The sequence below is a fragment of the Triturus cristatus genome, chromosome 3_1 (assembly GCF_964204655.1).
Source record: "Triturus cristatus chromosome 3_1, aTriCri1.1, whole genome shotgun sequence".
NCBI classification, from domain to species: domain Eukaryota; kingdom Metazoa; phylum Chordata; class Amphibia; order Caudata; family Salamandridae; genus Triturus; species Triturus cristatus.
In genome coordinates this window covers 1,100,904,264-1,100,925,682 of record NC_140583.1, presented here as the reverse complement: position 1 = coordinate 1,100,925,682, position 21,419 = coordinate 1,100,904,264, and positions in this window count along the sequence as shown.

Below are 21,419 nucleotides of genomic sequence, written 5' to 3'. Positions count from 1 at the left end.
CCTTGTCGAACAACTTTTTAATTTTACCGAACAAGGATTTCTTCTTTTTCTCCTCTGTTTGGTAATACATTTTCGCGTTTACCACAACCCTCTAGTCCTTCCGCAACTGTACGATCTTTTGTCCAATAACAGCGCGACTCACACCAACGCACCAATCCCGGAGCGTCTACGTCACCCTGTACTTCTTCCAATCCCTGCGCGGCTCACACCAACGCACCAACCACAGCGCGAGCACTGTTCTAACCCACTGTCCAATCACAGCGCAGTCTTTCTGACGTCAGTAGTCGCTGCAGTTGCTTCTACTCCTGTCTCCTGTCACTCGTCTACCCCTCCTTTACAAAGCCTTCTTGGTAGACTTTGTTTCAGGTTCTACAAATCTATTAGTTACAACATATAAACATCTCCATTGTCTGCTTCGCTAACCACAGAATAGTAAAGACCTTTCTCACAAAAATCCCGCTTCTCTCTAGAACAGCGCTTACCTCTGCTCTACCACGGAATTATTACTTTCGTTGACACAGTAGCATATCCCTCTACTCTGCCGTTCTAACATGCATCCATTAACTGTTTCCTCCCGGAATGCTCCAAAGAGTCTCACAATCAACTAAATGCTCATACATTCACGCACTTTCACACCAGAAAATGTATCACATTTACACAGAATCCTGTCTTTCCCGAGAACAGCGAACAGTCTGTCCCACTACAGAATTATAGCACACGTTAACCAAGCAGCGCTTACCTCTGCCCAGTCCTTCAAACAAGCTCAGAGAATACCTATTACTCCTCCAGTGGTAAGCTTTAACGGCGAACCTTACGGATCCCTGGGACTTAAGACCAGAGTTTCACAGATAACCTTTGCTACCATACACACTCCTCTTATACAGAAAATATGTCTCTAATAATAACACACGGCGATGTCACAGATTCCGAACCCAGACAATGCGACGCGCAACTTCAATTGTCACAAGCTTTTCCCTGCATACGTACAGGGCCAACAATCCCGTCTTTCCCGAGAGCAGCACTCACTTCCCTCTGCCCTACTACGGAACCGTCACCAGCTCCCTACGTTCCAGAAGCCGTACACACTACATATAACTCAACACGACGACTTTAACATCTAGTGTTAGTACATATATCAACATCAATCAATAAATCAATAAATCCAAAGCCTATGTACAAGCAATCTATCAGATCAAACCATCATACTGCTACCAGGAAACTGCTGCAGATCGGAGCTTATAAATTCTCCCTACTTCCACGGACAGAGTAATTCCACAGTCACACGCACATACACTCATCATACGCTAGGGCCCATTACACCAACATTCATTCTATTACTCTATCCACACTAAATATACGAGAGAACTCCTAAATCAATCTGCATCTAAAGTGAGGTCAATGCAACCTAATTGATTTGTCTCGAGTCATGATTTAAACAATAAGAACACATTTGAGATCTCAATAAATTGACAAAGAAATAACCACCCGACACTGTAATTCAAACAAAGGTTATTTTATCTAAATTAGTTCAAATGAAAGTCATTCAATAGCAAAATCATTATTCTCATAGTTACCTATTTTAGCTAAATGTCGTAATTAGGTCAGGACAGGTCTCTCAAAGTCTCCCGAGTCGCCGTCCTTTCAATCAGCATCGATCCTCTCGAGCATAAGTTCGGGAAGAAGTGGCCTTAGACCCTCTCTAGTCTAACAATATTTATAGCAAAACTTACACATTAAAAGTTACAAACAAGCTCGAAACGTCCGTTGAGAAGAGCGAGCAGGAAAGGATGTTGGCTCGCAACATTTAGAAAAAACCTCCGCTCTCGAATATCACAAAAATAAAAACACAGAAGAAGGAAGCACAAACTAAATCTGCAACATTCATGGATGCTCTTCTCCGGAATTATAGTGAAGCCACCGCAAGTTTATCAAAATGTTCATTGTGGCAACTATTCACTTCCAAGGATATCTGGCGATGAGCCCAGAGCTGCTGTCCTTTCGGAAACTTTTAGCTCAGACAGAGGCCGAGGTCAGGTTTTCAACCATATTCAGCGAGGCCTCTCTTCGTATTCCACCTACTCAAATGCAGGCTGTAAATGTCGGCCATTTTCCAATAGGCCAAAATGGCCAATCTTAATTAAAAGAAACACAAAACAACGTTACTACATCGTATTGATTATACAGTGTTAATTCCCACTAATACCCTTATGTGTATGTAATTATCTAGCCATCTGTGACATAAAGAAGCATTAAAGCATATTATTTTAAAGCGCAAACACATAACAAATAGCACTTTAGTCACATGTATTTAATTAATTTGCTCACCAACTTAGTTCTAGTATTAATAAAGCCATGCAATTGCATTCCCACGTGTAATTCTTTCATTAGTAAGGTTGATTAGTCAAAAACACTCGACAAAATGTAATATCTAATAGTTATTCATTAATGATTTTAATTATGACATATAGAAATATAAACTGAAGTTTTGAGTTTAAATAGAAAAGCCTGCTCCAGCACCATCACAGCCAGGCTAATATCGTACCAGGAGCACTCCCTTTCTTTCCAGCTAAATAATTTGGCCGGGGTGAAGTAAAGACTGTTTTAAAATGCTGCACCTTCGAAATCTCTGAGAGGAGTTTTTTTTGCCAGTTCTAATGACAGATCTAAATCAACATCTGTATTATCGAGTTTGCTCGCCCAATTTGACTCGGACTTTTCCATATCATATGGCACGTGATCCAGCAGAATACTATATAGATGTTTTATCTTACAATCCATATTATCAATTGCCTTGAGCAAAGGGATCTTGATCAGGGGGACCCCCAGTCTACGTTTATTAAAGAAAGCCTTTACTTGAACATACTTAAAATATGAAATGTCTGGTATTCCGTAATCCCTCTGCAATTCGGAAATGGAGTGCAATTGATCTGATAAAAAAATATCCCCAATCTTTGTGAGGCCATGCAGCTCCCATTGTTTCCCCATCACGTCATAGAAAATATCAGGGGGAAAAGCGATGAGCGCCAAAGTGGGGTATACCTGCTATATTTAAAAATCTTCATGAACTTTCGGGTTCTCCCCCAGATTTTCCAGGCATTGAAGATAATTTTGAATCGCACTTTCCTAAAATAACTAGACTCCATCAAAGACCCTGGCGCTTCCCCAACTGCAAGCTCCTAAAGAGTTGAGGGGCCTCCAAGCCCTTCAGCGCACTCCCAGGAGTTCCTTTAAAAAAAAAAGTATGCTCATCTGTTGTAATAGTGCAGCCCAGCTATAAAACTTAAAGTTAGGAGCAGCCACCCAGAGCGCACCTGAGGGAGAGCACGAAGTTTCAGGGATATTCAAACCTTGCCGTACAGCCCAAAAAAATTAATGAAAATGGAATCTAGTGTCTTCAATATAGATCCTTCAATTTCTATTGGCAGGGACCTAAACAGATTTAATACCTTAGGTAACATTAGCATATTAAGGATATTAATCCTGCAGATGATAGACAAGTGTAACGCATTCATATGCCTCATATCAGATGACAACTTGCTAATCAAAGGATCGGAATTATTCTGAGCAATTGTCTCTATCTTTAAATTATTATTGACCCCCAGATATGTAGTAGTGGCCACTTGCAGAGTCTCCTGAAGGAGGACGTTATCTGTGCATTTTATCTGGGTTTTTGCTTTGTTCAATAGGTATTCTGAACTATGGCCATGTGCTTTGGCCATGTTTCCAGTTCCTTTATTGCCGACTCAGGGTTAGATGTTATGGTGGCAATTTCATGTGCGTATGCTAATACTTTTGTCTCATAGCCATTAGCAGAAACCGGAGTGATTTCCTGAATATGTAATATCTGCTTGATGAAGGGATCGATGTAAAGGGCAAATAGAATAGGGCAGCAAGGGCACCCGGCCTTGTACATTTAGCCACTGTTATAATACCTGATTCTTTGCCCATTAGCTGGAGTCAAGCAAACGGGTCTATGTACATTGCCTTAAAATCCATGATCACCTTAGGACTGAATCATTTGGCTACCAGGGCCCCCCATAGATATTTCTATGTCACGCTGTCAAATGCTTTTTCAGCATAAAGGAGGATCATAGCCATCTGGCCGCTAGTTTCTCTGGTGATGTCAATGTTATTGCAAGCCTTATATGGTCATTTGTACCCCTTCCGGGTATAAAACAGTGCTGCCATGTCATAACTAGACAGGCTATGACCCTCTCTAGACGAATCACCAAGATTTTAGAATATATTTTTGCGTCCGTATTTATCAGGGAAATAGGGTGATAGGAGGTAGGGCTATCCGGAGGCTTATCCTTTTTAGGGAAGATGATGATGTTCGTACCTCTCCAGGACTCAGGCGAGCGTCCGCTATGTTGCGCCCCTAGAAACAGATCTAATAGCAAAGGGCCTAATTCTATTCAGAACTTTTTACAGAACTCCAATGGGATCTTATCTGGGCCCGCCGCTTTCCCCGAGGCAAGTTGATGTAAAGTATTTTACACCTCTTCAAGTGAAATATCAGATTCTAATTCTCTTCTAGCAGCCACATCTAACTTCCTTCCCTCTCTATACATATACACTCCTTGGGGAATTTTCGCTAGATCCTGACCTTCCTCATTGTATAGATCCTGATAAAACTCCTGTAAGCCCCGTATTATATCGTCAGGCACCGTGTACATCTTCCCATCCTTTTTTATTGTGGCTATCTGATTCCTAGATGTTTTTTGCCTTATCCGTAGGGCTAGGATTTCCTGGTTGCCTCTCCATATTCATAGTTCTCATGCCTATGAGTCTGATGTACTCCTGCAACTTTCTGGGTATAGTAGCTGTTCATCTCTGCCTTAACCAGTGTAATTTTAAGCTGAGTTTGTACTACATGTACCCCTTGCATAATCCTTGCCAGATGTTTCCTCTTAATCTCAGCCATTTTATCCAGTAATCTCCTAATCTCTAGTTCTTGTTGTTTCCTAGTAAAGGAGACAAAGTTAATAATCTCTCCCCTCAATCCTGCCTTAAAGGTGTCCCATACCATGGCTCCTGTAGCACTATATCTATTAGTGTCAAAATAATTTAGTATCCATTTTTTAATATGCTCGATAAAAATTGGATCAACCAGTAGTTTTCTATCAAAGGTCTATTGGTATCATTGCTTAGAGCTCTGCTGGATCAAAACCTTGAGAACCAAGAGATTATGATCAGACAATAATTTTGTCAGTTTCTTTATCCCTGATTCATCCAGAATCCCCTTGAAATTATAAATTAATCCAGAAAAAGATATTTTTTGTGGGTAAGAATAGTATGTTTACCCTGAATTCAGAGGATATTTAGAATCCCAGACATTGATCAAGCTGTGGCTAGACATAAGTGAAGATAGAGACCTATAAACTCTAGTTTTTTTTCTTGGTATCTACTAGCCAAGGACCTCCCCACTGCTCGATGAATATTTAGATCCCCACAAATAATCAAAGGAGATGACCAATTTGATAACTCCAGATCCTCCAACAATTTGGGATCATCTTGATTTGATCCATAAATAGTGCCTATTGTTGATCCAATCTCTAACTCTACCAATGTCCATCTACCAAGTGTATCAACAAGTCTGCATTTCACCGATCCTACTTTATTTCTGGATAAAATGGCGACCCTTCTGATGTTAGAGCTCTGGGAAGAGATGGCCAATAATGTGTAACCTTTGACTTATATTAGTCCCCTTCTGCCCCATGAGACGTGCGTCTCTTGCAGGCAGATTATATCCATTTCCACTTCGTGGTTTACTTGTACAGCCTTCAGGGTCGAGACCTCCGGTTGTTGGAGTGATTTAAAGGTCTGGGGTCCTTTATGTGGGTTTGATTTATTATATCCAAAATAATAGAGTTTGGTGAAGTCAATATAGCCCCACCCGGGGTGGCGGGGGCTACTCAGAGCATCATCCACCCCCATCTGAACAGACTCCCTCTCTACAACCACGCTGCTAGCCAGAGATCCAGCACCCCTGTTCTTGTTACCCTCCTCTTCACACGGCCCAGTCCGGGTCGCGATCCCCCTGCAAGCATTATCTCCCTCAGCTACTTTTTCCAATGATAAACAAGATGGTATTTCCATGCCTCCAGCCAAGGTTAAACCAGTCCTGGCCTCTGAGGGGGTACTTGCAGATCCTGACACCTTTGCTACTTCATCGCCAGACCCCGAAGACTGTGTCAGTTCTGTTGGTGGTTCAACTCCACCAACTCATTTCATTTCCAGGTGCCCTGATTTTGTCTGTTTTCCTGCCAGAGCAAGAAGCAGCTCAAGCACCGTAGAGCCTACCAGGCAGTGTTTGATGGGTGACCTGCCTCATCCTCTCTGTTCCTGGGCCACCTCCACCTTCGATGGTAGCGGTGTGCGTCTGGAAACCTGCCGTGGTCTCGTGCCTCCCAGGGGCTCACCAGAGGAGTCAGCAGAGTCTGGTGGGGGGGCAGCAGGCTACCCCTTTAACGCAGTTCCTCCCACTTTGGGGTCCATCCTCCTTACCGCCGGGTAAGCCCGGCACAGATTGCAACCACTGGAATGAGTTGAAACCGCTGCAATGCCCGAGGGTAAGCACACACTCTTGGATCAGCACTGCTCCGGGGCAACCACAGACATACAGCCGAGCCTTCTCAATAGCACACAGGACATCCGAGGGCATACTCGACTGAGTAGATGAATCCCTTTAACATTCCATTCATGGCGCAGAGTACTGATACTACACCACATCAAGCGGCCACCATCTTGCTTCCCGCTCTTGATATCACAACTGAAAGGAGTGTTGGGCTGTGTGAATTGTGTTCCATGGTGGACAAATCCTTAAAAACATTCAAACTAGCCATGTGTGAGGTTTCAATACCTAATGGGGTTGGGATGTGTTACTGTGAACATTATGGGTCTAATTGGTGTTAACCAACAATACATTTCAGTATTCATTTCAGTAATTGATACCTTTTAATGTTGTCTGGTAGTTAAAGTGGGCTATAAAGCTGCTAGTGTCGCTGCTTTGAAGTTTTTACATCAGGTATTCTTTTTGGAAGGCATTACTTTGGTCATCTTAGTGATAATGGTGTTCAGTTTATTATCCATGATGCTATGTGCTTGTAGGAGGCTAGTGTGGATATAAACAGATGAGGAGGCTGCAGACAGGCAGGGAATAACAAGCATCCAGCACATGTGTCTCCACCCCATAGTAACTCCCGCGCCTCCCTCAAATCACTCACCCGCTACGTTGCAGATCTCTTGAGTTGCAGTGGGCCATTCAGTGTCCTCCGGTGGTGTTCACCACTCTTTGGTCCATGTCTACGGTGACTTGTCGAGGCTGGTGGCATTGTCTCCCTCAGCGCTGGTTCCGCTCTCCCCGTCGTCCGCTGTCTAACAACTGAATTCTGTCTCTCTGTGCACTTCTTCGATGTATCTCTCCTCTCCTGTTCTGTGGTCGTCTGTGTTTTTGACTCCTCCCTCATTTCTTCCTGACTGTTTCCCGGCTATGGGAATCCTAACCACCTGTCCCAAAACATAGTGGGGTCCTTCATTAGTGTTGGTGACCCTCCCCAGGTCATGTGTGGTCAAATCCTAAGTCTCTCTCTTTCTTTCTGCAGGCAAGCAGACAGGGAGGCAAGACGGCAGAGAGAACTTCAGGGTTTTTTCCAGGTAAGTAAAGTGTCTCATGGGGATGTTTCTCACATCTCTCCTCACTTACTTTCTTACTGGAAAGAAGATCTACTTGGGCATAGCTTGAGAGGAAGTCATCATTAGTATGCTCTATTCCTTTATGATGGAAAGTCTGAAAATGACAGGGCTGTAACGCTAAGCACCTTCCAAAGACACAATCATTGTTCTTGTTGTTGCCTTCCATCCATTCAAGTCGAGCATGGTCTGTATATAGGGAAAATCCATGTTCTTCCACAAAGTATCTAAGGGTTATGGCCCACTTAATCACAAGAGGCTCTTTTACCACTACTGTGTAGTTTTGTTTCCGGGTAAAAAACGTTATGCTTACATGTACAACTGGTCGTTCCTCTCCAGTGTCATCAATCGATGACAAGATGGCTCCAAGACCCACCCCGAAGCATTGGTTTGGAGAATGATTGGTCAGGTATAGTCGTGGTTTGCAAGCACTGTTTCCGAGGTGAGGAAATGTTTTAGGGTTTGCTAGGCTTTAAGTACCACTTGCAAGGGTTGCCTCAGTTCTTGTTCTGTGTTCCAGGATGTCTTTAAGAGGTCAGTTAAGCTGGCTGCTTGCTAAGAAAAAAGGAAATAAACCATTGGTAATAACTGAGGAGGCCAAGAAAAGCTGGTAGATCTCGTTTGGTTTTTGACATGGGGCCCTGCCTTGATGTGGCAGCAACTTTCTCGGAATGAGTTCAAATGAGGCCTTCTCCCAAAAGGAACACCAAATACTTCACTTTCCTAGCCGTTAGATGGCTCTTGGCTGAGTTGATTTTCAGTCCACTGTTAACCAAAGCACGGATTACCGACTGTAAGTGTTTTAGGTCCCATGAAGAGCTATAGATGACATTGTTGTCTATATAAGTGGCAGAGTACTGTCCGTGGGGTTTTAGGATGGAATTCATTATTTATTGGAAGGTTACATGGGCTCCTTGAAGCCTGAAAGACAATACCATGAAATGATGTAAACCCCCACCGAGTAGAGAAAGCAGTTTTCTCTTCGTCTTGTTCTCTCAATGGGACTTGCTAGTAATCTTAACATAGGTCCAATGTACTTATACATTTCGCCCGCCATCCCCAGTGTTTCTATCATTTCATCCACTCTGTGAAGGGGATAAGTAAAAAAATCTGGAGATTTTATTAACTTCTCTAAAATCAATACAAAAGCAAACAGATCCATCCAGTTTTGGCTCTAAAATGACTGGAAAATTCCATTCGCTAAGGGAGGGTTCAATTACCCCATATGTAGCATTTGCTTTACCTATTTCTCCATAATTTCTCTGCAGGCTTCTGGGATGCAGTAGGGTCTCAAATGCATTGTCTTCCCTGGAAGTGCATTTATCAGATGACGGAACAAGGGAGAATACTTCCTGCAGGGGTTTTAAGTGGGTTTGAAGTTCCTGATTCAGGCTAACTGGGAGATCGGGATCAATACATTAGGAATATAATGGTGTTCCCTCATGAGGGGTTCCGTACAGGATGTGTAGAGGTCCCTCCTTGGAAGATTTCTATTATAGGTCTGTGTTAAGTGAGCTACTTGTTCCAACACTTGATACAGACCTTGCCATGGACCTAAAAGTGTGTGCTCTGATGAAGGCATCATTAGGAGCACCATGTCCCCAATAGCTAAAGTACGGGCCTTTGCCTTTTTATCATATTATGATTTTTGGGATAGTTGGGCGTTTTCCAGATTGGTTCTTATTATCCCTCAGATCTGCCTTAAGTGGGTTTTAAGACTGGTAACATACTCCAAGAGGAGATTTATCTCATCCATCTCTTGTTTCCATTCTTCTTTGACCATGTCCAACGAGGAACAGTGCTGATGGCCAAAGACTAACTCAAAGGGAGAAAACCCGGAGCTCTTCTGGACTTTACATCGCATTGTGAAAAGAGCTAGAGGCAGCATATCCTCCCACATTCTGATGTCTAGATTCAGACATTTCTTGAGGTTACTCTTGAGAGTGGAATTATACCTCTCAAAGAGGCCTCAGGTTTGGGAGTGATAGGCAGCGGTGCGTATTTGTTTGATTCCTAGTTGCTGACACATTTTCCTCATTAGTCACAAAACAAAGGGGGGTCTCTTGGTCAGTTAAAACTTCTTTTGGGAATCCTACCCTTTAAAATATATTTATCATGGTTTTGGCTATGTGGGTTGTGTTGAGCTGTCTAAGGGCATTGCTTCAGGGTATTGTGTGGCATAGTCCACGAGTATAAGGCTTTTTGTTCCTTTGGGGTAGGCTGTTCACTGTCTTTTGCCTGAGAAAATGGTGCATTTCTCCACCAGGTGTTGCCTTCCATCCAGGATTCCTGGACCAGGGATTCCAGGTTGGGATAATCATTACCCGCGATTAACAGTTCTAGTCATTTAGGAATGAGTCACACCTGTGGGGGTAAAATGGGGTCTGCTTGAAGTTGTAGATGAACCTCTGACATGGGATATACCTTTCATCCTCATGGACACATTGTATATTCACCATTCCTGTGTTTTTAAGTTTTATTTATTCCCCCTCCCCCCTGGGAGAAATGATGCATGGTGTTTTAAAGACATATAGGTGCCGATTACGATCCGGTAAAAACCGGGTATGAACCGTCGGACGGAGCATATTCTCCGTCCGACGCGTACCCGGTCGTCAAAATATACAAACATGGAATTACGATTCGCACGGAAACACCATTTCCGTACGAATCGTACAAAACCCCGACCGACGAAAATAAACGTACAAATGCGATCCGGGAAAGCGCCGACGTGACGTCGGGACGCACGCAGCCTGCCATTCACGAACCAGGAATTACGAATCGCACCGACGTCATCCCGCACGGGCAATATTTTCCGGCTGCCAAAAACTGCCGGGAAATCAGGACGACGCGAACAAGGAGTACCGGTACGCGACGGACAGACAGGACGACGCAAACAAGGAGTACCCGTACGCGACGGACAGACATGGACCCGAACCTACGTGTCATCCCGGCCCTCATAGCAGTCGACCTCCTCTACAGGTTCCGACGCAGACGCCGCAGAAGGTCAGAACAACTAAGGGAGGGGGGAAGAGGGGGGGGGGGGTGGCAGGACCAGGGCAGGCCACAAAACCCCCACCAAAGTCACACAGCACACATGCCCTGGACATACCTGACCCTCAGGCCCTGGTCACTACGAGGGGGTGGGGGCGTGTCCAGCTAAGCCAGCGACCGCCACAACGGAAGTTCTTGACGACGCGAACCGGCAACACAACCAGACAGGTACGTCCCGTACCCACGCCTTAAGAGCGTGGGTACGAGTCGTACCACGCCCACACCTACGTCACCCTAACAATGGCGGGACGGCTCGTACCCACGTGGCAAAGGCCTGGGTACGGCCGCACAAGCATCACATAGCGTGGGGACCGATATGTACGGACCGTACCCCCACCCCGTATGCATGGAGCGTACCACCAACCCCAACAGTGTAAGTATGACACGTACCCCCAGCCGCGTATGCGAGGAGCGTACCCCCCACCCCAACAGTGTAAGTACGACACGTACCCCCACCCGCGTATGCAAGGAGCGTACCCCCCATGCCAACAGTGTAAGTACGACACGTACCCCCACCCGTGTACGTATGGAGCGTACCCCCCACCCCAACAGTGTAAGTATGACACGTACCCCCACCCGCGTATGCAAGGAGCGTACCCCCCACCCCAACAGTGTAAGTACGACACGTACCCCCACCCGCGTACATATGGAGCGTACCCCCCACCCCAACAGTGTAAGTACGACACGTACCCCCACCCGCGTATGCAAGGAGCGTACCCCCCACCCCAACAGTGTAAGTACGACACGTACCCCCACCCGCGTATGCATGGAGCGTACCCCCCACCCCAACAGTGTAAGTACGACACATACCCCCACCCGCGTATGAAAGGAGCGTACCCCCCACCCCAACAGTGTAAGTACGACACGTACCCCCACCCGCGTATGCATGGAGCGTACCCCCCACCCCAACAGTGTAAGTACGACACGTCCCCCCACCCGCGTACGTATGGAGCGTACCCCCCACCCCAACAGTGTAAGTACGACACGTACCCCCACCCGTGTATGCATGGAGCGTACCCCCCACCCCAACAGTGTAAATACGACACGTACCCCCACCTCGTATGCATGGAGCGAACCCACACACGTGTATGTTCTAAGCGTACATATTGTGAAACAGGAGGGGTGTGTGCAGAGTCCTCCCAGCAGTGCCCAGACACAGGAGGGGTGTGTGCCTATCACTCCCAGCAGTGCCCAGAGACAGGAGGGGTGGGTGCCTATCACTCGCAGCAGTGCCCAGACACAGGAGGGGTGGGTGCAGAGTACTCCCAGCAGTGCCCAGAGACAGGAGGGGTAAAAAAAAAATGTAGTAAATTGATACTTGTATAGCGCACTACTCACCCGCAAGGGTCTCAAGGCGCTTGTACGAATACCGCTGTGGAACCCATCCTGGCTTTCCCTGTGAGGCGTCCACTCCTGGGCACCCCCAAGGTGGAGGCCAGGCATCCTTAGCGTTGTGGGGGCCGTTGTGGAGATTAAGCAAGCTATTGCCCAGAGTTGCAGAGTGGGACTCCATGATTGGAATAGGCACCGAGGCGAGAATTATCAGGTCCGTGGAATTTTTGAGCCCAAGACCCGCCGAGGCGGGGAATTGAACCCTGGTCCCGGGCTAGACCTCTGCATCAGGGTCTGCCACTCTAATCATTGAGCCACACTTCTCCATAGGGGTGGGTGCCTATCACTCCCAGCAGTGCCCAGACACAGGAGGGGTGGGTGCAGAGTCCTCCCAGCAGTGCCCAGAGACAGGAGGGGTGTGTGCCTATCACTCCCAGCAGTGCCCAGACAAAGAAGGGGTGTGTGCAGAGTCCTCCCAGCAGTGCCCAGAGACAGGAGGGGTGGGTGCCTATCACTCCCAGCAGTGCCCAGACACAGGAGGGGTGGGTGCAGAGTCCTCCCAGCAGTGCCCAGAGACAGGAGGGGTGTGTGCAGAGTCCTCCCAGCAGTGCCCAGAGACAGGAGGGGTGTGTGCAGAGTCCTCCCAGCAGTGCCCAGAGACAGGAGGGGTGTGTGCCTATCACTCCCAGCAGTGCCCAGAGACAGGAGGGGTGGGTGCCTATAACTCCCAGCAGTGCCCAGAGACAGGAGGGGTGTGTGCCTATCACTCCCAGCAGTGCCCAGAGACAGGAGGGGTGTGTGCCTATCACTCCCAGCAGTGCCCAGAGACAGGAGGGGTGTGTGCCTATCACTCCCAGCAGTGCCCAGAGACAGGAGGGGTGGGTGCAGAGTCCTCCCAGCAGTGCCCAGAGACAGGAGGGGTGGGTGCCTATCACTCCCAGCAGTGCCCAGACACAGGAGGGGTGGGTGCAGAGTCCTCCCAGCAGTGCCCAGAGACAGGAGGGGTGTGTGCCTATCACTCCCAGCAGTGCCCAGACACAGGAGGGGTGTGTGCAGAGTCCTCCCAGCAGTGCCCAGAGACAGGAGGGGTGGGTGCCTATCACTCCCAGCAGTGCCCAGACACAGGAGGGGTGGGTGCAGAGTCCTCCCAGCAGTGCCCAGAGACAGGAGGGGTGGGTGCCTATCACTCCCAGCAGTGCCCAGAGACAGGAGGGGTGTGTGCAGAGTCCTCCCAGCAGTGCCCAAAGACAGGAGGGGTGTGTGCAGAGTCCTCTCAGCAGTGCCCAGAGACAGGAGGGGTGTGTGCAGAGTCCTCCCAGCAGTGCCCAGAGACAGGAGGGGTGTGTGCAGAGTCCTCCCAGCAGTGCCCAGAGACAGGAGGGGTGTGTGCAGAGTCCTCCCAGCAGTGCCCAGAGGCAGGAGGGGTGTGTGCAGAGTCCTCCCAGCAGTGCCCAGAGACAGGAGGGGTGGGTGCAGAGTCCTCCCAGCAGTGCCCAGAGACAGGAGGGGTGGCTGCCTATCACTCCCAGCAGTGCCCAGAGACAGGAGGGGTGGGTGCCTATCACTCCCAGCAGTGCCCAGAGACAGGAGGGGTGTGTGCCTATCACTCCCAGCAGTGCCCAGCAGTGCCCAGAGACAGGAGGGGTGTGTGCCTATCACTCCCAGCAGTGCCCAGAGACAGGAGGGGTGTGTGCCTATCACTCCCAGCAGTGCCCAGGGCCAGGAGGGGTGGGTGCAGAGTCCTCCCAGCAGTGCCCAGAGACAGGAGGGGTGGGTGCCTATCACTCCCAGCAGTGCCCAGACACAGGAGGGGTGGGTGCAGAGTCCTCCCAGCAGTGCCCAGAGACAGGAGGGGTGTGTGCAGAGTCCTCCCAGCAGTGCCCAGAGACAGGAGGGGTGTGTGCAGAGTCCTCCCAGCAGTGCCCAGAGGCAGGAGGGGTGAGTGCAGAGTCCTCCCAGCAGTGCCCAGAGACAGGAGGGGTGGGTGCAGAGTCCTCCCAGAGTCCTCCCAGCAGTGCCCAGAGACAGGAGGGGTGGGTGCAGAGTCCTCCCAGCAGTGCCCAGAGACAGGAGGGGTGGGTGCAGAGTCCTCCCAGCAGTGCCCAGAGACAGGAGGGGTGGGTGCCTATCACTCCCAGCAGTGCCCAGAGACAGGAGGGGTGTGTGCCTATCACTCCCAGCAGTGCCCAGACACAGGAGGGGTGGGTGCAGAGTCCTCCCAGCAGTGCCCAGAGACAGGAGGGGTGGGTGCCTATCACTCCCAGCAGTGCCCAGACACAGGAGGGGTGTGTGCAGAGTCCTCCCAGCAGTGCCCAGAGACAGGAGGGGTGTGTGCAGAGTCCTCCCAGCAGTGCCCAGAGACAGGAGGGGTGTGTGCAGAGTCCTCCCAGCAGTGCCCAGAGGCAGGAGGGGTGGGTGCAGAGTCCTCCCAGCAGTGCCCAGAGACAGGAGGGGTGGGTGCCTATCACTCCCAGCAGTGCCCAGAGACAGGAGGGGTGTGTGCAGAGTCCTCCCAGCAGTGCCCAGAGACAGGAGGGGTGTGTGCCTAACACTCATAGCAGTGCCCATGAAACGCAAAGGGTGGAGTAGCCACAGATACCATGCCCACAAATTTCAGTCCGGTGCACAAAGACCCTGCAGTACATGTACCACATGTGTGCGAGGCTGGGAGTATATGCATGCATAGCGCAGAAAATAAAACATGTACACATGAAGTCATGTCAATAGTCCACATACACAAGTACAATGACTACCAAGAATGCCACGAATGATGCAGGTGGAGACATCGCTCAGCATGCATGTGCAAAGTAGAAGGAGTCCGTCACACACCCAGCTAATGTACACACAGCTCTGCGCTAAATATTGGGAACACCCTGCAGGGAAGATGTCAGGGTACACAGAGGAAGGAATACACCTTGGGACAATTTCACCATGCAGCAACTGCTTACATGAACACAGAAACCTAGCTAACACCGTGTGATGGCACACAGATACCAGGGTCCCCCCTATGACCAGCACACTACTACATTTCCCACACAACCAACACATGATCACCACCCAAAATCATGTAGCAGCCCCACCAACAGCAATATCAGAAAAGCAGTAGTGTTCAAAGGAAACAAAAATGGCTTTAATCAGCATGATCAAAAATTGTATGTTCGTAGAAAGTTCAATATTTACAAAGCCCATAGGGCAGTCCAGAAGTCACAGCTGGATGGGGGACACAGTGGGATGCGTGTCTCCTAGCTTGCCTGCACAGTTACATTCCGTCATCTTCCACAGGGGTGAGGGCATCATGTGGGGGGGAAGAAACAGGCACCGCAGGGACAGGAGGGTGAAGGGTAGGCGTCGTGGGTGCAGGGATGGAGGACTCCACCACAGGGGGTGGGGCAGGGCCAAAGGTGGAGGCCAGGATCTCGCTGCACACCTTAGCAAGGTCCTCCAGGGAATCCCCTGCACCCGAAGGAACCACAGGCCCCAAGGAGGGGGGGGGTCAGAGGGATGGGTCGCAGCGCCACTGGGGGAGGGTGTAGACAGGGGGGGAATCAACCACCCTGACCGAGGACTTCCTTGACCGCTTGCGTGGTGGCGTCACTGTGGGGCTCAGGGACAGAGCGGCCATGAAGGAGTCTTTGGGGGAGATGTGGCCAGGAGAGCTGAGGAAAGGGGATTTGGAGGGAGTGGATTGGGTGGAATGCGGACTCCCACTCTGGCTGCGTGTCACACGTTTGCCCCCCGACCCAGTGGGTGTGCCTACTTCACCCTGTGTGTGCGTGTCAGGAGGTGTGCGGTGGACCTTCCCTGCTGGTGTGGTGCCTGTGTGTGTTGTGGTGGGTGCATGCTGACGTCTGGGTGTACGTGGGACAGGCATGGTAGTGGGAAGTGTGGAAGGGGCAGGGGTAGGGGGTGGGACGTAGCGCTGCAGGAGACCCACTGCTGCAGTCAGTGTCGAGTCTATCGACCTCAGCAAGCTGCGTTGGTCAGCCTGCGATGAATGAATGCCCTCCAAGTATGCCTCCATGTTGTTGAGGACCTGGCTGTGGCCATGGAGGACATTAAGGATCGCAGCCTGACCAACCTGCAACTGCCGCTGGATGTCCACAGACTCGGCATTGGCGGCAGCAGTGGAGACAGGGGCAGGGGGTGCGGTGCCTGGCAGGAAGGAGACATGTGGTGACCGGGCATGTTGGGAAGGAACACGAGCAAGTGGGAGGCGGCTGATGGCAATGGAGGGGGCGGGGCGAGATGTAGTGCCGCTGTCAGCTGCTGGTGCAGCCGCCGCCCACTCGGAGAGATCATCCTCGGACCCGTCAGCTTCATACTCTGTTGTGTCAGTCGACAGGTCCCCGGATTCACTCTCCTCCACCTCAGTCCCACTTGATGTGCCAGCCCCGATGTCACCGCTGGCACTGGTGCTCGGTCCCTCTGCTCCGTCAGTGCCCATGTCTCCCTCCGTGTCCCCCGACGATGCTGTGGGCAGGGTGAAGAGACAGAAATTAATCATACACCTGTATACATATGTCATATGAGTCCAATCTACATAGGTCACAGTGCATAGCCTGAAACAAAAGAAGAGTTACATCTACAAAACAAGGTACATATGTAGGGCATGCAAGACACAGTTGTTTGACCCACCATGCCACCGATAAACTGTGGAGAGCATGACACAATAGCAAATGAGATGGAATGGAATTTTGACTGAGGAGCAAGGCCCTGGGGACAATCCAGCACTGCATCTGCACCACACAGCGTGGCAGGAAATAGGGATGAGCAGGGACCATATCCAGGAACAAGAGGCACATGCAGCATAGGTTATACTGAAAACATGCCCACTGTTAGAATCCGGGGTCTCTGGTTGGCGCAGGTATGCACTTGCGACAAGCAGGGACCCTTTCCTCTAAGTCAGGGCAAAGGATCACCTCTTTAAAAATAACCCCTGCTCACCCTCTAGGTAACGTGGCGCGAGCAGTCAGGCTAAATTTCCAGAGGGCATAAGGTAAAGCGTTCAAGTTGTCCCACACAATAATCACCTCCCCACCACACAAAGACATAAGGCTGTATTTATAGTAAAATATATTTCTTTATATAAAAGGTTTTCTTTCAGGCAGGTTGCATAAATACAGTTTCTTGGGGAAATAATCCAGTTACTCTTTAAATGCTCAAAGGTAGTCCACAGGTCTTAATAATGGCAAAGTTCTGATTAAAATCAAGTTCTTTAGGTCTTCTGCGCACTTCGTAGCGCCTTTGGGGTGCTCTGGGCAAGGTTTTAACAGGACCTTGCCGTTTCTCACGCTTCTCGCGTGAGCACGAGTACGCTTGCCGAGTCTCACTCTTCTCGAGTGAGCACCGGTAATGCTTTTCTATGCGGGTACGGTTCGGACTGTCAGGGACGCTCCGTACCTGGAGGGAAGCACCGGTCCGGTGCGAACACGGCTTCCTCAGTACGGTGCGAACTCAGAGCGGGTCAATACGGTGCGAACAGGGAGCAGTAGGGGTGAACTACGGCCCCAGACACCCATATGCCAAAGGCAGGTACGGTTCCAAAGTAAACACAAGCTCCTCCAGATGTAAGTACGGTCGGTACGGCTCGTACTATGATGCACACAGTACGATTCAAACAGGATGCCAGTGTGTACACGGGCAGTATGATGCAATCCCAGGATATTGGCAAAGGCAGTACGGCTCAGTAGTACGTGCCAATAGTCCGGTGCAAACAGTGCGTGAAAACAGTACGGGCCAACAGTACGGTGCAATCCCAGGATACTGGCAAGGCAGGACGGCTCAAAACACGTCAGATGTAAGTACGGTCCGTACAAGGCAGGCACGGGCCGTACAAACAGCGCACTAAATCACAAATACTTCTAATGCTGGCACGGTTCGTACAAAGGCTAGTACGGGCCGGGATTTAGCGCGCGAAGCCACCAATACCTTTTTGTTCGCACGGGGATGGCCCCAGCGGCCTCGGGTTTTGACGGAGCGGTGTCCCACGTCGCGGTGTCGTCCCTCGCAGTCAGAGGGCGGCGGTGCTTCGTGGGGCATCCGAAAAAGGTCTCAGCCACACGACCAAGGGCAGAGGAGGGGGAAGCAGCTCCGGGGCAATCCACAGCGCTGTTGCAGAGCGATCAGCTTTTCAGGGGATCACAAGTGTGCACAGGGCCTCGCGGTGATCTTGACGGCGCAGGGTCGCCAGGGCTCGGTGCGCAGGCCTTCAGGTGCCTTTCTCCGCGTTGCGAGCTACGGCTCGGAGGGGCTGGTACTTGCGGTGCTTGGACCAGGTAGGTAGGTCCTTGCGGTGCTCGTGGTAGTCCCAGGTGGCAGATGTCGCGGTGTAGAGAAAGGGGGAGAGGCACACAGGTTCTCTGGGGATCAGCGTCACGGGATGGCGTCCAGCGACTTCTCCTCTTCTGGGGGTAGGTTGCGCCCACTGTTCCTGGGGCGCAGATCAGGGGGCAAGTTCACAAGCAAGCCCTTGGAGATTGTTCAGCACAAGTTGATTCAAAGTCTTTTTCCTTCAGTCTTTTCCTCTCCTTCCAGCAGACAGGCACCCACTGCAGGCCAGTCTCTCAGGCAGAGAGACAGTATTCCTCCTTCAGCTTCTCCAGGTCCTTCTCCTTCAGGCAGAGGTTCGTCGTTGCGTAAACAGGATCTGATTTCTTAGGAGCCAGGCTCCTACTTTTATAGTGCGATTCTTTTGTTCTTTAGCGCCAGGGGGCCTGGGCCTGGCTCAGTCCAGTTCTGGAGCACTTTGTTGTGGTGACTCTGCGCTTTCCTTTCAGCAGCAGGGCAGAGACATCAGCCGCTCCACAGGGGGCGGCGCCGGCTTTGTGCTGTCAGAGCACAGGTCTATTCAGAGTCAAGGGTGGACTCCTCCCACCCATCCTGGTGTAATCTCTCTACCCACCACCTGGCAGCCAGCCTGTCTCTGGGGATTCCCCAACCCTGCTCCTTACTGTTGCTAGGCAGAACACACACACACAGCAGAGGCGGACTGAAATGGCCAGGTCAGTAAATACTAACTTTCTAAAAGTAGTATTTACAAACGCAGGATATTAAAATAAACTTTACTAAAAGAAGTATTTTATTATTCTGAGTTCAGGCATACTAAACATAATTGTCTACCATGCTCTATGAGTCCACTGGGATTACAGGGTGTAGTAATTCCAGCAGCCCATTCTGGCCTATGGAGAGCAGGTAGCCTTCAATAGTGAAAAACGAAAATGGCTGTAATTCACTATTAAGACATGCCACACACATCAGGGCATGTCCTACCTTATGCCTACAATGCACCCTGCCCTTGGGCCTACCAGAGGGGTGACTAATATGTAGTTAAGGGAAGGTTTAGGGACTGGCAAGTGGGTGCACTTGCGCAGTCAGCGCGACAGTATCAGACTGCGCGCAGGTTCTGCAGTGGCAGATCCTAGACACATTTTACTAGGCCGCTTCTGTGGGTGGCACAACCAGTGCTGCAAGCCCACCAGCAGCATTTGTATTTACAAGCCCTGGCACTCCTGGTGCACTTTACTAGGGGCTGACAGTAAACCAAATAAACCAATCATGGACACCAATCAATGTATACATTTTACCATAGGGAGAGCATATGCACCTTAGCACTGGTCAGCAGTGGTAAGGTGCCCAGAGTCATAAATCAGCCAACACCAGGTCAGAAAAAATACAGGAGGAAGGCAAAAAGTTTAGGGATGACCCTTCAAAAAGGGCCAGGTCCAACACAACCCCCTTCCAGCCAAAACGCAGGGTAGACCAATCACCACCGTGATGGTCTTCCCTGCTTGGGGCGATAGAACAAGGACCTGGCCCGCAACTGCAGGGGCAGACTCCACTTCTACGCCAATCTGAACCTATCGGACTCCCTCTGTCCATACTCTCAGGGCCCACCAAGCCAATCCATGGGGAACCCTTCTCCTCGCCTGTGGACACCACCTGTGCAGCACCTAACCTTAACTGGCCCACAGGTGTGTCCAACCAGAGAGACAGCAAAATGCTATAGTGGCCACTGACAGTAGTCAGGGATGAGACCCAGGCCGTATGCCTCTCAGGGCTCTCAATCCTCTGTGGCGCCAGGGAGCGGGGGGCAGTAGCCCCAGGTGCTTGGCACCCTTTGTCCATTCTCCCCCTTGTCAGGTCAGGTATGACATCCTGGCACTGACCCACCAGCCCCGGGACTGTACCCAGCGGCTGGACCAAAGACTGGGGTGGGCTCTCCCACTCCCGGTCCTCCTCCTTGGGGCTCTGTACCCTCCCACCTGGAGTGGCACCCCCTTCCAGAATTGCCACGGCACCTGTGGCAGGTGTCCTGCGCAATTCGCCCACCAGTTCAGGGGTTCTATCCTGCAACTGGGTGCCCAGGTCAGGGGGGACACCCTGAACCTGGCCCTTCAACCTAGGGTCTAAACCCTTTAGTTGAGCCGGGGTCAGAGGCGAGGACTCCCTCCCTCTGCACCCCCTTCCAGAGTACTGCCCACTCCCAACTGGCGTGGTACCCCTAGAAGCAACATGGGTCAGGACACTGATTACAGTGGTCCCACCCTCCAGGTCAGACAACACCTGAACCTGGCTTCCCAACCCTGGGTCCAACCCATGCGGTTGAACGCTCGCCTGGCGCACCAGGACTTCCCGGGGAGCACGCATGCCCCCCCTGAGGGTGACACATAACTCATGTGTCGTGTGACAGTCTGCCTGGCGCTGATCTCCCGACCCCTGTCCATCTGACAGTGCCTGAAGATCCCCCAGGACAGAAGTGGTGTCACCATGGTCACTCACGGGGGACGCAGCCCTTCTGGCTGGCCCCTGACCCACTGGTTCTTCCACTGGGGACTCTTTCCCCCTCTCACCCCTCAATCTGGACCTCTGCACCCTCCCAACTGGAGCGGTACTGCCAGACACCAGAACTGATGGAGGCCTGCTTACAGACACTCCCAGCTCACCAGACACTAGGGGATCCCCCTCAACGGGCGGCCCATCAGGACAGCCTAGGCTCCCCGCCTGGTGTTCCCTTAAAGAACCATCCAGGCTCTGAGACTGGGTTTCGGGCACCTGGGGGCACGCAGCCCCACACTCACTCCTTCTCCACTGAGACAGGACGTGAGCCCCTACACCCCTCCCACTACCATGGGACCTAGCTGGGCTACTCTGCACCACTTCCACCACTCTGGGTTGGAAGATACCTGAGTCACTCCCCACAGGGTCACTCCCCAATGCCTCTCCAGACCCTCTGGAATCCACCAAAAGGTCTGCCTCCAATGTGAGTTCTCTGCGGTCAGAGAACTCACTCTCCAGCAGGTGTTGACGTAGCTCTGGAAAACAGGGACTTAAAATATGCTCTCCCA